The sequence below is a fragment of the Alligator sinensis genome, unplaced genomic scaffold (assembly GCF_000455745.1).
Source record: "Alligator sinensis unplaced genomic scaffold, ASM45574v1 scaffold285_2, whole genome shotgun sequence".
Lineage (NCBI taxonomy): Eukaryota > Metazoa > Chordata > Crocodylia > Alligatoridae > Alligator > Alligator sinensis.
Genome location: NW_005842384.1, coordinates 739,066 through 756,703, shown reverse-complemented (window position 1 = coordinate 756,703; position 17,638 = coordinate 739,066). Strand labels below are relative to the sequence as shown.

The window sequence follows — 17,638 nt, the reverse complement described above, 5'->3', positions numbered from 1 at the left end:
CTACACTGCTTCATTAATGATCCTTCATCCTGTTCTGGAAGGATTATTTTTACAGAGTTAGAATGGACATTAGTTTTCATACCTATTCACCCTTTTACCACTGTTCTGCAATGGGCAATAAGTGTACCGAGGTAGTGCTTACTGTTTACATATATTATATATGAAAGCTTCAGTGTGGACATGATTAAAATACCTCACCTAGATGTCTCATTTCCAAAAATTACTGAAAAAAGCAACTGGTAACAAGTTGAGTTCACTACCAATCCCAGTCTGCATGTGAAGCAATTTAAAAAAAAAGGAAAGAAAAAAAGTGTCCATCATCAGTCCTTGGCCACTCAATATCCTACTTGCTATTTTCCTGGCAATTCCTTTCTCTAACTGCAGTGCATGTGATGACTGTCAATGCCAGAAGCAGCCAGACAGTTTGTTCTCAGCATATGTCAAAACAAGGTTTTACTCTCAGGAAAATGTATTTTAGTTTCTTTCTAAGAAATTTAGGAGAAACATTATTTTCACCAACTAGTCTTACTATATATTATGTAGTTTGTTCTCCCAATAATGTACAGTTGTAGAAAACAGTAAAAAGTTAGAAAACGTTATAAGGGTTTATGAGTACTGAATGTATTCTGAAGGCAAATGAAGAAGAGGAAACAGTGCTCAATACAGTGGCCCATTGTGATCCCACAGCCTCACCTATAAGCAGCCCCAAGGGGACCAGCCTGAAAAGAATGGGTGGAGAGGATGCTTGTCAGATGACATGTTTGAGGCTAGAGTGACTGTAGCACGTGGATGTTCCCACATGACAAATCAACATGCTATCAGCTGTTGTGATGTGCAGAAATAAACCTTTCCCCCCCACTTCCCCTACCTATTTTTGTACTGTAAGTATTGTACAAAAATAAATCATAATTTTCTTTTAGCTCTCTCAGAAGGAGAAAGACAATGGACATTTGAGGATATACATGTTTAACTGGATTAAGCACTTGTCCCCAATAGTCTCATCCAATCAGAAAGTAAAACTGGAGTAATAATTTTGTTCCTCTCTAACAGGCTTTGTTTTCATAGACAGAACATGTAGATCTGGCTTGACTATTACTCTTGGTTCTCGTACTTGTACAGTTTATGAATTCCTGACAGAGCACAGGAGGACAGGGTTTCACTTAAAACCATAAACTGAGATGCACTCTTTAATTACTTCAGCTTAAAAAAATGTACTGGCGCATGCAAGCACATCTCTTGGCTGGATAAAGAGGAGTCTTGTCAGGAAAGCTTAAAGAATAATGGGGCAGGAGGAGTATTAAGACCTGGTTTGTTGACTTCACGTGCTACAGCACGCAACTACTTTTCTGTGAAAGAAATCTCCATCTGGCATTCGTTACAACTAATTTCCCTCCATTCATTTAAATCACTGGCATCATTTTAAACAGAGCCACTCCAAACAAGGCTGCACAGTATCATTTGAATGAAGAGAGGCACAAAGTTGCACATAAATATCAACATTTTAACAAATGCCATCTGTGGGTCCTTTTCTTACACAAGAGGAATGGTCATCCCTGCCTGTAGCAAAGTAATTGTGAAATACTGTTATCATACTATAACACTAGTTATTTTCACTAGACCATGCAGCTCTTTTGAGAATTCTCCGAAAAGAACCAAGTCAAACATTTTTTCCTTGTTCTTATTTTTCATACACATGGTGTAACGTCATCCCTGCATATGAGCAGAGGCAGCTCTCTTATTCGTATGTGGCAACAGGGACAGAAGCCCATAACTACAGTTCCAAAAGAAATCAACTACAGTTCCAAAAGAAATCACTTGAGGTAAAGATCATCACTAGCTACCACTATTAGTATTAAGTCTTACAGTCTCAGCATCCAGCTGCCAGAGAGAAACATAATCACAAACCATTGTGCAGGTCTAGATTCATCTAGCAGAGGGCAACAAGATACATTACATGTTAGTTAATACTAGCAACATGCAGCAAACTGGAGCAGAAGAGGCTAATTCATGTTCACAGGTCTGTCCGCACATTCAAAGCAGCTGGCAAGCGGAGTCAGAAGTACAGAATTCAAACCATTACAGTTGATTCTAAGTAATCTCCTTACATGTTGGCAATATACCAACAGCCTCCTTTACACCTGGCACCGTTTCTTATAGTGCTAGGAAACATCAGAAACTTTACAAACCCTAATCCGGAAGGTAAGTGAAATACTCCTCTCTTAAAAGAGTTATGCTGCATTAGCAAACGCTTTGGCTGAGCTTCTACTTGAAACAAGGGCAGAATTCACCCTGAGCAGAGGACCCTGTATAAGGTAAAGTACTCCATAGATCACTTTATGAAGCTTTGATTTTCATTCTGGTTTTTTGTGAGGTTTTTTACTTCTCTTAAATGCTGTCCAAAAAAGTATCTACAAAATAAACAATTAAGGATACAAGAAGTCTTCAGTGGGTAACAGAAATCCCATTAATGTCAAAGGAACGCAAGTTCAACAAGGGTATGTTTCAGTGCTTATTCTAAAAGCCTAGTATCTGGAGTGACACAATACAAAACTAACCAACAAGATTTTCTACTTCTGCTACTGCCTTGACTTTCTGAGAGGTCACAGTGGCTGCTCTAAGGTAAATGGTTTACTGTAATATAAACCACTCCCCATAGCAATGGTTCTCAACATTTTTAGACTCCAGGCACTCCTTGGAAAATGCCAGCTCTTAATTTTCATTTTCCTTTTTTTCCTACAGAAAAATAACAAAGCATTTCTTCTGTTGAAAAGAACTCAGGAAGACCACAACAGGTCAGAATTTAAAAATCTCTGGGTTTATTTTATGAATCATGTTTGCACACCTAAAAGTGCTAACACTTTGTGGCATCCTGCAACACCCTTGAAAAGATTGCAAGGCACCCCAGGCTGCTGCAACACCCTGGTTGAGAATCACTGCTCTAGAGAAATAGCAACTAAGAGCAAAAGAGAAGGCAACATTTTTCATGGAATTCACTCTGCCAATACCAAATAATATTCCACAGCACCCTGGGGTGCCTTGAGATTCTTTTAAGGGTGCCATGTGATGCGACACAATGTTAGGTTTACAAACATGATTTACAAGATAAGCACAGAGATTTCAAACAGGAAGAATACAACTATGAAGTTCTCTGCAATAGTGCTTTGCAACAGAAAAACTGCTCAATTATTTTTCTGTAGTCAAAAAAAGAGTGAAAACTAAGACTCCTGGCACATGGTACACTTAAGGTAGCATTAACCAGTTAATCATATCTTAAGTAGTTACATGGACACACCTTAATGCAAGTAATGGTGTGATAAAACAAGGAACAAACCACAAAGTTACTACACAAAAAATATGTAATAACTTTATTGCTGGTTTCTATTTGAATGTGTGACCAGGCTGATTGAGAGCTCTCTATTCTTGTATGCTCCTGAGGCTGAGCACGCCAATCAGTTGATTGCTGCCCCGAACCAGAGGGGCACATCGGATCCCTTGACTCCAACAGGCCTCTGGGGCTGGGAGCAGCAGCAGATCTGGGCTCCCAGCTTCTGGGGCACACCTTGAGTCAAGGGCTCTACTGCAAGCCCTCAGCTGATCTGGGATGCATGGTACACCCCCACAACCGGGAGCTCAGATCAGGTGACCACTCCCAGCCCTGGGAGCACTTGGTGTGTGCCCAGGTCTGGTAGTCCCAATCAGCCGAGGGAGATCCCAGCTGCAGGAGATTGCTACTTGCTGATGCAGAGAGATCCTGGGCTCCCCGGCAACAGCCGGTAGCAAGCTCCCATGGCTTGGAGCCCTGATCAGATGATGGGGCTGATCAGGATCCCAGGCTTTCCCTGCACCAGCAATACGGTGTGAAGGGATCTGATGATCCCACAATCATGCCTCTTTCCATGCCAGCGTACATGGCAAGAGGCATGATTGTGGGATCAAGCATCAGATCTCAGTGCCTTTAGCTACATGTCTGTCTGGGGCCTAAGATCTGGCACATTCAGAGGAGTGCCATGAATCTATCCAGGGGTGCCTCGAGCCTAAAAAGGTTGAGAACTACTGCCTTAAAAGAATGCAGAGGGTTGAGAACGAGCACCAGACAATGCTGGTTGGCAACATTAAGTGATTTTATATGTTTATACAGGGAAATGCAAGTGGTTCTATGAGGGCTAAATTTTAGCTGACAACCAAGACTGACCTAATTTCATAGTTGGTAGGGTTGGAAGGGACCTGAGGAGAACACCTAGTCCGACCCCCTGACGTGGCAGGAAATGACCTTCAGAGCTAATGACCTTCAAAGCTAAAATCAAGAACTGCTACACTTTGAGCTAAACAGTCAAGCAGCTATAACTGTGCTTGTTACAAACTTGTGCATGACTGAGACAAAACACAGAATAAGAAATTGTTATACTCTGCTACCCTAATGACACCAAAACATTAGGGTGGCAAATAGAAAATATATTTTGTATGCAGTGATGATTTATTGGATCAGTCTTAAACACGAGTATATTTGGCGCTGCCACCAGCAGTATTCCCCACAGGTGTGTAGTTTTGCCACACACAGTAAATAAAATGATTTTATTTCAAAATTACCATTACTATCTGAAACACCCTTGTGCATGAAGAGATATACAGTCAGAGGTCTGAACCCACTTAAATACTAAGATTGTATTTTTATGTGTATATAGTAGAGACATGTAAAATCTCTTTTATTTCCTCTGTAAATAAAAGAGAAGAAAGAAGGTAGCTTGTGTAGGTTAAGAAGGCCAAAGTCTCAAGATGTCATTCTGTAGTGATTTGTTTTAATCAACTATTACCACTAGAGGGCATCAGTTATTGTTTTTAAGGGAGAAGAGGAACATTGTCTGATAGTTTCCCCCTACTAATAATGGGTACAGAGTGAGGATACTAATCTGCTACATTGGTGACCTAGGAATCCAGAGTTTCTCTAACAGATTCTATGTCACGGAGTGATATCAAAGAACAATAAAGAGACCACAAAGCTCCAATGCCAACCCTAAATGTTAAAAATTCGTAAGCCAAGCCCCTCAACACTACAAGATTAAAACAAACAAACATTTGGAGTTCTTTTTATATGTTCTTTTTATCCCACATCTAGGATGCACTTGAGTACCATGTTTATGTTTTTTTGCAGCCATCAGGGCCAAAAACCTTACTTTTTATATGGAAGATTAATATCTAGCTGTGTAACTAACTGTACTACCGGAGCAGTAAGAAGAATATCAAATATTGCAAGACTTGTGATAACTGCAACTCTGAAAAGGTGTTGGTTTCCTCAACTTCAGCGCCAATGTGTTAAGGGGCTGCACACCACGGAAGCCAACTATTAATTGTCAACCATTATCTCCCTAAAACCTGTCCTCTTACAAACAACTCCCCTACATCAGAACCAAAACCAATGAATAGGGATTTCTTCCAAATGCATTACTGTATGAGGGCAAGTGAAATTTTGTCTGGTGAGCTAGTCTGTAACTGGCATATTTTACAGTTACTGAGAAAGCAGCCTGTGTCATTCCTTCATTTTACGAGACTTGGATAGTTTGGGAGGATCCTACGTATTTTCATGCGTGACCTTCAAAGGCTTGATACAGCATGAAAGGGTTTCATTGTTTAATATTTTTCTTCCTTTTGCTGCTATGGAAAAAATAAAGGAACTAGCAAATAATGATTTGCCTCCCTGCCTTTAATAAAATCTTGACTTTTCTTTTGCATACAGGTGGGAGAGGAGGCAGTATATGGGGGGCAGGGGGAAAGATCACACATTCAATCTACAATTTAGACATACAGATACATATATGTATATCTGGACTGAATACAGGCTGATTGAGTCTCAAGCATAATGCTTGACCTCTGACCACAAGGGCAGCCCTTACATCCCACCCTCTTCCATCAGATCAGCTGAATTAGTCCCTGGGATATAGCAATTTATGTAGCATCAGCCTTTTGTGTTATTGGCAAAGGCAAGCTAACATCTGGCTGAGCACAAATGTGAATTACTCTCCTTCACTTGCTGCTGCCTGAATAACTCCCATGTTTCACATCCATGCCCCTCTACTCCAAACTCTGATTTCAAGATGCAGAGTCTTTCCTTATAAAAATACAAGCAGCATGTTACACTCTGTATTCTATTCCATTACAGGGCACACAGTGTTGTCCCAATTAAAGGACATTTGAAAAATCTCCCGGTATTCCTCTGTAAAATGTCCACATATGCTCTGAGCAGCAGTATCCTCTGGTTTTCAATAAACACCAAAAATCTGGCTAGCACTTGGAAACTAAAGATCATATTTTTCAACCCAAAGCAATGAGAAATTTGATTCCCTCCCCCCCCATACATTCATCACAAATGCAGGCAGAAAGTAAAATTATGACTAGAATTAAAAAATAGACAGAAAAAAATTGAATTTTTCCACCAGCAAGTGGGGAATGCACAGATTGTTTTTCCCCAGCAAGAGAAACCTTTATTCTTGCTTCTGCTACAGAGTCAAGTACATAGTACTAGGGTCCAGTTCATGTCTGCTACTCCTGTTTTAAGCTACTGGGATTCCATTTCAATCAATAGATTTACACTAGTATAAAACTGGAGTAATTCAACAATGAATCAGGCTCCTGAGTTCAATTCTGAAGTAAAACTTCAACCGAGTTCAATTGATTTCTGAATTGGGCCCTTGGGTCCACATAGAGCCCCTGATTAAAAAAATGACTGTATATAAAACTAATTAGCACAGCGTACCAATCTTTCATAACACGCCAAACAAATTAATGTGGTGCTCTAAGAAGGGACCTGGGGCGATGCCAAAAAGGGGCTTTCATTTTAGTTTTGTTGTTATCCACAAAAGTTAATAATAAATCTGTTGGCAAGACAGTGTTCTTTCCTTTTACTCCCAGACCCCTACAAAATACATCAATTCAAGAGTGGGATTCATTCAAGGGCACATTGCCCAATATTACATTAACATAATTGCTGTTTTCCTGAGATTACACTGTTTTGCATATAATAAGTCTTAGATTGTTTAAGCTACTCTTTCTATCTCTTTCTCTCTGTAAATATAAATAGTCTATTACATATTCATTACTGCAATATGTGTAGCTCAATAATTTATACTTTATATTCCCTCTCTGATCCAGGGGTACAATGATTGGCCTTTATAAGAAAAAGTATTTTTTGACAATGAAGTATGGTCTGATGAAAAGCAACAGCCCCAAAATACGTTACACTAAGTTTGGCAGTGAAACATCAACCCCACGTTACTGTTAGCACCAATTGAGTCCAAAGAATTTCCAGCCAGCTTCACAAAGCAAGAAACACAGTCTAACAATTAGAATAAAACTTACTTCAAGTCATTTTCAGATGCAAAAAGCAGCTGTTGGTGTTATTCATCTGAGACACAGTGGCGTGTCTACACATTCATTAATGCGCGGTAGTTACTGCACATTTAGTTTAGTACTTCCTTAATGAAACACTAACTAAATGCGCAGTAACTACATTTACTGCGCAGTAGCATGGCACATGGTTTTTTCATGACAGTTACTGCACAGTAGCCTAATAGTGCGCAGTAGCTTATTAGCATGGTTTTTGAAAAGCACACTACTGCACAGTGTTATTAGGCTACCATGCAGTAAGCATTTCATGTAGATGTGCCCATCTATCATTTCTAATATTGTGAGCTATGAACCATGATACAAAGAAACTTGCAATTCAACAAAAAGCACATCATCCTTCCGGGAGACTTGGTCACTACCTAATCACGTTCCTACCCAAATATAGAAAAATATGTGAGGGGAATGAGCAAGGATTCAATGATTTGGGAAAGAAGACTGGAAACTTAGAAAGAAGGAGAGAAATAATGACAGAAGGAAAGGAAGCCAGAATATAAGGAGGCAGATCACTCAGGCTGCAGAAGATTAACAGTACAGAAGATAAATGAGAGTGCCATCAAGCAAAGGAAACAAAGGATGAGAGAGAGATACATGCCTTCAGAAAACAATGTCAATCACAAACAAGAGGTGACTGTTTAAGCAAATGAATTTGGGGATACAAAGTACAGCAGGACTAAGGGAAGAGGTGAATCATTCTGTCCAAAGTGGGAAAGAAAAGAAGGAAGAAACTTCACAGGAGTGTGCTGGAGGTCACCTAGATTCCCAAAATTCCAAAATGAGGTTCTCCTGTCTTCATCATCTTCCCATAATGAAGGTTAAGGGGAATCCAAATCAACCCCTCCTCTTACTTATTTCTACCCAGTTCTGACTTATTTTGTCTGACTTCATGCAAGCTTAAATTTGTCAGGGCTAAATCATTAATAAAAGCTCCCTCTTCACAAAGCTTGTTAAATAACTCCCCTCCCTCCCACACCTCTGCACTATATGCATGTTAAACTAATGGAGAAAACCATTTATAACACTGTCCCTAAACACCAAAGCAAATAAATGCTAGTGATTTACAGGTTCACAGGAAAGGGATGTGATGAAACATAGTAAATGTTTCTATACTTAAATGTAATAGGAAACCTTTCTCTTCCATATGGGGCATGTTGGAGTTGAGGACATGGAACCCTGGAACTCTTCACACTTTATTCCTGCACCATGCGGTGAATAATGGATAATTTTGCAAAACTAACAGTGTAATAACTCCCTTTCACCATCTCCCTCCCCACACCCCCTGTTTCATTCACCTTGGCATACTGAGGTCCTACGTACTAACAGGAAACAGCAAGAAGGGAATGTAAACTGACAGAAGTGCTGAGAACAAGGCAAGAGTGGCCCAAAGAAAGCATTCCTACAGCAGCCTAGGCTTTGTATTTGCCTATAAATTGTGTGTCCTTCTACTCCCTACTGGCCTACTGCATATTGCAGTTGCCCATTTCAGTTTACTCCTGCTATTGCTAGGCAGCAGGACCAGAGGTAGGAAATGGACCAAACACAGGTACTACAGCAACAGGATTTGCATTCAACTGGGTAGGTAACTAGAATTGGACAGAATGTTAAAGTCAATTTAGTAAAACAGGGTGTTGTACTGACATTATAGACAGCAGCAGCAACAGCTTTGAGATGCTTGGGTGACTCAGCTATTTTAGCTGTAATGAATGCTTGTTAGGAGTGCCCATGTCTCTTAAGAGAACCAGACTGCAGGGACTGTTTGTTGATCAAAAGCTTCATGGAACTGGTTTTACTGGAGTGAAACTTTCAGAAGTTATTGGAAGGCCAAAGCCAAAACCAAAGAGACTTTCTTTGCAAAACTGAATAAGAAACAGGAGGGAGAATAATTCTTGTTCTAATCTTACTGCTTCAACACATTCTGATTGCATTGCCAATCTCTCTTCTTTCTGCATCCACTTTCTCTTTGTAACCATGCAAGCTAGAACACAAGGTTCTTATCAGCCATAAATCACTACTGTCAGGTATGGGACTGGGTGGCTTTGATGAATCTTGGAGGGGGGGAAGTCTTGTTGTTTAGCAGTAATAAGCAATCTAATACACTGGCAAAAAGAAACGGTAGTGCATTTCTGGTTAGGACGCTGTCCCCATGGTAACCAGAATAGAAAGCAGCATTAGAAAGAGATGCCAGAAGAGTTCTTGAAAAAGGATGCTGCTATTAGAAAACAAGCTACTCATTTACAAATAACTGAAGAAGCCCTGTTGTTTAAAGGGATCATTCCCAGAATGGATCTAGTCATATGATAGGAACTCTTTCTGCAATGTCCTATTCCTACAGCCCCTCTTCACTCACTATTATGCCCTCAAAATTCTCAAGTGGCCCTTGATTCATTTGTTTGGTAATTTAAAAGTAGGATATTTTTTTTAATATATAAAAATGCTACAATGATTCGTTTGAAAATGTCAAAGAAACATTTTGAGAGAAGAGGCGGTGTGTAGTTTAAGTAACCAGAGCATATATTGTAGCATCGCATTATAGAAAGTGGCGATGGAAAAGACTTTGGAGGTTATCATCTTCATCCTTCTACTAATGCAAAATTGTTCCCTAGGGAATAATATAGTAAGAAGGTGGTTGTTATCCTAAAACATGTGCTATATAATTCAAGAGAATGGAGTCAGAGAAAATTGCTAGAAAAGAAAATGTTGTTCCCTTTAGAGATTATTGTTACCAATTTGTGGCTAAAAATACAATTATCTAAAAAAATATGTAAGTCAAGGCAAATCTTTAATGTTTGTTTCAATTTATCATTCAGTCCCTGAATTACTGAATTGGTACATGTAAGATGAAAATACGTCAATGTGTATTGGGTCATGGGAATTTAATAATCTCATCCCTTTCTCCTCTGCCCCCCTTCAGTGTCTTATCTCACCAGCCAACATACTACAGTGTCATTTAAACCAATTAATATTGTTATGCTAACTGGGATAGCTGGCTTTAGCAGGTTACCATTAAGAAAACACAAACGAATCAAATCACCTATCAGCTGGACTTAGTCACAATCTTTTTACCTGTGCTTACCAAGAGGTAAAATACCTGAGTGCATAGAGATCTCAGGATTTATGGAAGAACTTGGACATTTTTCTTGGAATCAGGCTGAAATGAAGCATTACTGCTGCATAAGCTGTGCCAAAGTACATCAGAAATAAGTTTAGTCCAAGGCTAAGGAAGCTCCCATTCTTTTTTTAAGCAATATACCACTACACCAGACTGAATTCCTCAGAATCGATCACCTCCTAGTTGGCTGGGTATGCTCCAATGCACTACCAGCTGCTCCAAATTCAGACATCCAGGATCAGAGCATTCAATTCATTAGAAGACATCTGGGTGACAGGTAGCAGCAACCCACATGAACCTCATGCAGAACTTTAACATCCGAGAAAACACACACAGGAGAGAGAGACAGAGAGAAAGAGAGAGAGAGAGAGAACTGTACTGCTTTTTTATATCTAACGATTTTTCTCACACACACACACACACACACACACACACACACACACACACACAAAAGACAGAGTGAGAACTGTGCTGCCTTTTGGATATCCAGTGATTTTTCAACCAGTCTAATTTTTTGAGGTCTTGCTTATAATTTTCTTAAGCATTAAAGGTCAATGCAGAAGTATTAATCCCCAAATCAAGTGTAACAGTACATGTATCTGCTATAGAGAACCACTGTAATACTAAAGAAGTATTATTAGTTATGTGTATTATCAAAAAAATCAAGGCCCATAACTAGGGCTCTTTTTTGTTATGTGGTGTACGAACCCATAACAAAAAGCCAGTGCCTGCCCCAAAGACCTTAAAATTGAAATAAGTGAAATAGGGAGTTAGCTAAGCAGCTTCCTCAATACTGGAAAAAGGAGGTGTCTCTCTTCAGTGTCTCAGTGTGCATTTTATTAGGATAACAGTTACCTCATATACTTCTGAAGAATTCTCACAGCTATTTGCATTCAGTATTTGCTTCATTATTAAAAGTGCCATTCTGCTTTGAAGAAATCATATACAACTTATTTAGAACAAGAGAAATGTATCAGGGCAGGGAAGGCAAGGTTACATAGGAACCACAAAGTTTAAGTTAGAGAGAGATGTGAATAGATGAGTTGTTCAAGACACTGCACCAGTACAGCATGGTGGCCAAGTGGCTAAGCAGCAGCTCTGCTGAAAAGGACATGGGGGTTACAGTGGATAATAATCTGAATGAGAGACAACAATTTGCCCTTGTTGCAAAGAAGCCTAATGGCATACTGGGCTGCATTAGTAGGAGTGTTGCCAGCAGATCAAGGGAAGTGATTGTTCCTCTCTATTCAGCAGTGGTGAGGCTACATCTGGAGTACTATGCCTAGTTTTGGTCTCCCCCTCTCCCAGAAAGGATGTATACAAATTGGAGAGAATGCAGCAGAAGGCAACGAAAATGGTTAGGTGGCTAGGGCACATGACTTCTGAGGAAAGGCTGGGGGAACTGGGTTTATTTAGTTTAGAGAAGAGAAGACTGAGGGGGGTGGGATTTAGTAGCCACCTTCAACTACCTGAGGGGTGGTTCCAAAGAGGATGGAGCTAGACTGTTCTCAGTGGTGGCAGATAACAAAACAAGATCTCAAGTTGCAGCAAGGAAAGTTTAGGTTAGATATTAGAAAGAACTTTCTCACTAGGAGGGTAGTAAAGCACTGGAACAGGTTACCCAGACAGGTGATGAAATCTCCATCTTTGGAGTTTTTTAGACCCAAGTAGACAAAGCCTTGCCTGGGATGATCTAGGTGGAGACAGTTCTGCTTTGAGCAGGGGGTTGGACTAGATGACCTCCTGAGGCCCCTTCCAACCCTAATTTTCTATGATTCCATTACTGCTGCCATCTCTACCAGTGCTGCTCCACCCGCTGCGGATCCCTCCTAAGCCTTCTAGCCAGACCAGGCCATTATCCTGATCTGGGCCCACAGCCTAAGAAACAATCTACTGATGGGAACCTCCACAAGGATAATTTAATGCAGCCCTTCTAAATAAGGTATACGGTAATGCCCATTGCACTCAGCCCCCTTCAGTGCTAACTCTTTTGCAAGTCACAGTGAGCCACTACACTGAATACATTTTTACTTCCTTCTCACTCTCACAGCTGAACTGTGCCTTTCTTTCACAGTTCCAAAGATTCCTGTTTCTTCACCAACCTTAAATGTCTGGCAGACATCATCAAATGGGTCCCCAAACAGTTTACCCAGAGTGTTGCTTTTATATCATCTCTTCCTTCCTTAACCTCCATATATGCTGTGGAAATATCTACAGCTTCATTTGAATTGAATCCCTCTGTAGATTTTTCATTATTTTTGCCTTAAAGAGCTGTTTGCATTCTCCAGCTTTTACTGTAAACACCACATCATGGGGGTTCATTTAGGGCTTGTTCATGTATCTATGTTGACCTGACCCAGCCCAGAACTGAAGTCCATGTTAAAGAAATCACGAGCTGGAATGAGCTGTCTGTAAACTTATATTTCATAGAAGAGAACTTCTAGAGAAAACAAACTGAATTTAATCAGGGAATCAGTTAAGATCAAGCAAGGTAGGGGGCATCTGAACCCCAAGGCCTCCAGGCCTGGAGCTTGCACATAGGATGCCTTCCTGGATTTGGGGAGTATCCAAAGCCCTAAACCAACAGGTCTGGGGAGGAGGGTATTTGTCTGGTGGTAGAGCCACACAGACTTGACAACTGAGCATTCCGCTCGATCAAATGTTGGAACTTGACTATTGGGCTTTGCACAACTGAATTTGCAATTGATCTGGCCTTGAGAAATATAAAAAAGAAAACCCATAGTTAGTACTTGTAGTAACAAGAGATACTCAGCAGACCGATACTGGAGAATTAGGACCCCAGGAGGCTTCTTGGGAGGCACCAGGGGAGTGAATGTTAGCCCGGCAAGGGCTGGAGATGGTTTCCACCCACCTGCATGGATGACGGCAGCGGCAGCAGAGCAGCAGGAGCAGCAGCAGCAGCCCTGCTTTGTAAGTTCTTGCTTGCTTTGCATAGGTGGGTGCGCTGAGGCTGACATTATATTCCGGCACCAGCACCAGCAAGTAAGAGAGACTGGGGAGCATGTGAATGGCCTACACAGCCCTGCAGTGGCAAGATTTCAGCTGGCACTTCCCAAGCAGGTAAAAGAAACAGCTCTACAGATCGAGGCCTCAGAGGGGCCTTCAGCATTAGGGGTCCAGTCTCCTAAGAGGGGATGCATGGGCCACGAGGCTTGGACAATGTGGCGGGCCAGGCAGGAGCAAAGGACTGGATCCACTCTGCTCAGTGGACCTGGGAGTAGAGATAGCTGCACGCAAGTTCTGAAGCATACAAGTGACACAAAGGCGTTTGGGGATTTGGATTGAACTGATTAAATTGCTTGTGAATTGATTTCAAATTACATGAACTATTTATTCCTTAGAAAGATTGATTTGTGTATTGATTAGAGGACTTAATGAATTGCCACCATGCTGGATCAATCTGATTAATTTGCTTATGAATTGATTTGAACTATTTATTCCAGAGGAACTGATGTGGCTTATTGAGGGGAGGACTTCATGAACTTCAGCTAGGTCTGAATGGACCAATTCATTCGTTCATTGAGTTAAATGCTGGGAACACCATGCCCTACAGGCCATAGTATGGACCCAGTTAAGATCTGGTTGGTGAGTGGATGGAGTGAAAGGGGAGAAGGAGCCACGAACATCATTCACATATGTGGCTCGCATGGATTTGCGCATATGACCAAAGACCCTCCCATTAATTCTGAAGATAAAGGCATGGCAAATGAAGTGAGGGATGAGATGTGTGAGTGAGACCTGTTACAAATCGAACCATCTGGCCCCAAGAGCTGGCATCCCAAGGGTACAGCGCACATGCCTTAGAAGTCTTGTGACTGCAGACTGCATGTCCCTTGCACATGTAAACCCAATAGCCCAATAGCACAGCACCCAATAGCAAAGCACAGCGTGTACTGGCACAACCGCTCACAGTAATACATATAAGTAGGTGCCAAAGTGCTGCTCAAAAGTGTGTTTATGGAGCACCTGTGCTAAAACTTGCACCAGTCTCAAAAAAGGTATCATGCATTAATTCTGGATAAACTAAGTACACATGTACTATACACAAATTGCTACAGCCATGTTTAGTTCTGAGGTTATTGTTTTCAAATTTGCTGTTCACTTCCATGTGCTCAGGGACAGCAGGGTCTGGCAGTAAGGAGAGAAGGAAGGGGGGCTGCCAGGGAAGAAGGTTGAGGGGAAGCAGAAAGCAAAGGGGTTACTGTAACAGAGCACAATTTGAACAGGAAGGCCCTTGAATCCATACTGACTGTTCCTAATCATCTTCTCGTCCAGTTGCTTAGAAATGGATTTCTTGAGGACCTGCTTCATGATTTTTCCAGAGACTGAGGTGAGGCTGACCAGTCTGTAGTTCCCTGGATCCTCCTGCTTCCCTTTCTTAAAGATGGGCACTATATTTGCCCTTTTCTAATCATCTGGGATCTTCCCTGATCACCACAAATTTTCAAAGATAATGGCAAGCAGCTCTGCAATCACATCAGCCATCTCCCTCAGCACCCTTGGAGGCATCACATATCCAGCTCCATGGACTTGTATACATCCAGCTTTTCTAACTAGTCCCTAAACTGTTCTTTTACCACTGAGGGCTACTCATCTCCTCCCAAAACTATGCTACCCAGTGCAGTAGTCTGGGAGCTGACCTCACTTGTGAACACCAAGTTAAAAAAGACATTGAGTACTTCAGCCTTTTCCTTATCATCTGTCACTAGGCTGCCTTTCCCATTCAGTAAGGCAGTGTTTCGTAACCTTTTGCAGCCCAAGGCACATTTACATTAATAAAAATTTTCCATGGCACACCTGTTACAAATTTTCAGATGTGGCGTACCACTGCTGGTACGGCGGAGGGGGAGGGAAGGTAGGCAGGGAGTCCAGGGCACAGACTGTTTACTGGTGCTAAATCCCAATGTTAACAGGATGTTAACGTGCCCTGCATGAGGCAGCCACCAGCACCACACCTTCCTCCCAGTGAGGGCGCCCCTGTTTTACCTGCCCGGGAGACAAGCAGCCTGGCATAGAATCATAACATACTAGAGCCAGGGGGCTGGCAAGGACCTAGCCCAAGCCCTGCCTGTGGCAGGATCAGCCCTGTGCAAACCATCCCAGACAAATCCCATGTCTGGAAACTACACTGTCACCCCTGACACAGAAGTAGGCATCATCCCTGGCATGTAAAGCAGGGGGACTAAGACAGCCATTGTCCCGCTGCTGCAAAGGTGGGGAATAGATGCTCAAGAGACCCAAGACAGAAGCCATGCCCCACTGCAGAGGAAGGCAAAGCCCCACCCCAGTCTGCACCAATCTAAGCAGGAGGTAAAATCCCTTCCTACCCACAAGGCAGCACTGGTCTAACCCTAAGCAGAGGAACAAGACCCTCCAGCTAGGACACTGCAGGACCAGTGCCAGCAGAAGCATTGGCACGGCCAAGTCCAGTCCCCATCCGCAGCCTGGCTGCAGCCAGCACCCAGTACCCCTGGGAAGCACCCAGTGCCTCCAGCCTTACAGAGCCTATCACACTGGCTCTGTAAGGGGCTGGGGGAGGGGTGCTTGGTGCTGTATGGAGCCTGTGAGGCCTCCCTACTTGTCCCAGGCCTACCCCAACTCTGGGGACAGCCCCAGCCTGACTTGTGCCCAACATCTTGGCAGGGCTGGGCCTGGCGACAGGTCCTTCCCCAGCCTGAGGTGATTTCCACCAGTGCCAGGCCCACCTACATGTGTGTTCATATAGACAGAGCCACACCACAGCATTGCGCCTCTCCACCCCTGCCTGAAGGAGCTGCTGCCTGCGCGGCCTGAGTCCAGATCCAGCTCCTTTGGGTTCACTCTCCATCCAGGGCCCACGAAGGATCTGAACTGAATTCAGCTCCTTTGGATTTTTCCCCGGACCTCGATGCACAATGACGAGTGACTTCAAAGGAGCTGAGTCTCAACGAACTGCCCCAGATCATTCACAAACACAGTCAAAAAAAGACAAGGTGGAGAGAGTATGGCAGGGAAATGAAGTCAGGGAGAGGTGGTAGGATGGACTCCAGAAAGCAAGGATGGTAGCAGAGCATAAACTACAGGAGACCCAAAAGGCATAAGGAGGTGAGTGAGATGAGTGGAGGTTACTATAGTGATGCAGTGGGCCACTCATGGACCCACATAGACTTCATTTTGGAGTCTGCAGGCTGGAAATTTCCAGCGGTAGAATATCAGTCTTCTGCAACCACCTGCTACTAAAGATAGCATTGGAAGCAAGCGAGAAAGGAATATCAGGCAGAGGGCAGTGGAAACTAAATATGAGACTACTGGAAAACGAACAAGTGTGCAGATTGTATACGAGCCACTATAAAGAAGGGGGATCAATGAAATGGTAGGGGAGCCACTATAAAGAAGGGGGATCAATGAAATGGGGGACAAGGCTGAACTCCTCAATGAGTTCTTTGCCTCAGTGTTCCTAAGGGAGGGGCACGACAAGTCTCTCACTGGGGTTGTAGAGAGGCAGCAGCAAGGCGCCAGACTACCATGCATAGACCCTGAGATGGTGCAGAGTCTCTTGGAAGAACTGGATGCCTTTAAGTCGGCAGGCCCGGATAAGCTCCATCCGAGGGTGCTGAAGGCACTGGCCGACATCACTGCAGAGCCACTGGCGGGAATATTTGAAAGCTCGTGGTGCATGGGCCAAGTCCTGGAGGACTGGAAAAGGGCCAACGTGGTCCCCATTTTCAAGAAGGGGAGGAAGGAGGACCCGGGCAACTATAGGCTAGTCAATCTCACCTCCATCCTTGGCAAAGTCTCTGAAAAAATTATCAAGGCTCACATTTGTGAGAGCCCGGCAGGACAAATTATGATGAGGGGAAACCAGCACGGGTGCGTGGCAGGCAGATCGTGCCTGACCAATCTAGTTTCTTTTTATGACCAGGTTACAAAACGCCTGGACACAGGAGGAGGGGTGGATGTCGTATACTTAGACTTCAGGAAGGCCTTCGATACAGTATCCCACCCCATACTGGTGAACAAGTTAAGAGGCTGTGACTTGGATGACTACACAGTCCGGTGGGTGGCAAATTGGCTGGAGGGTCGCACCCAGAGATTCGTGGTGGATGGGTCGGTTTTGACCTGGAAGGGTGTGGG

The 17,638-nt window shown here is 42.8% G+C and overlaps 1 protein-coding gene across 15 annotated transcripts in view; it reads right to left on the bottom strand.

The window, feature by feature from the left end:
* The window catches only part of FHOD3 (formin homology 2 domain containing 3), a 681,582-nt gene that overhangs the window by 342,080 nt on the left and 321,864 nt on the right, over positions 1-17,638 (bottom strand). The gene's annotated exons all lie outside the window — the stretch shown is intronic.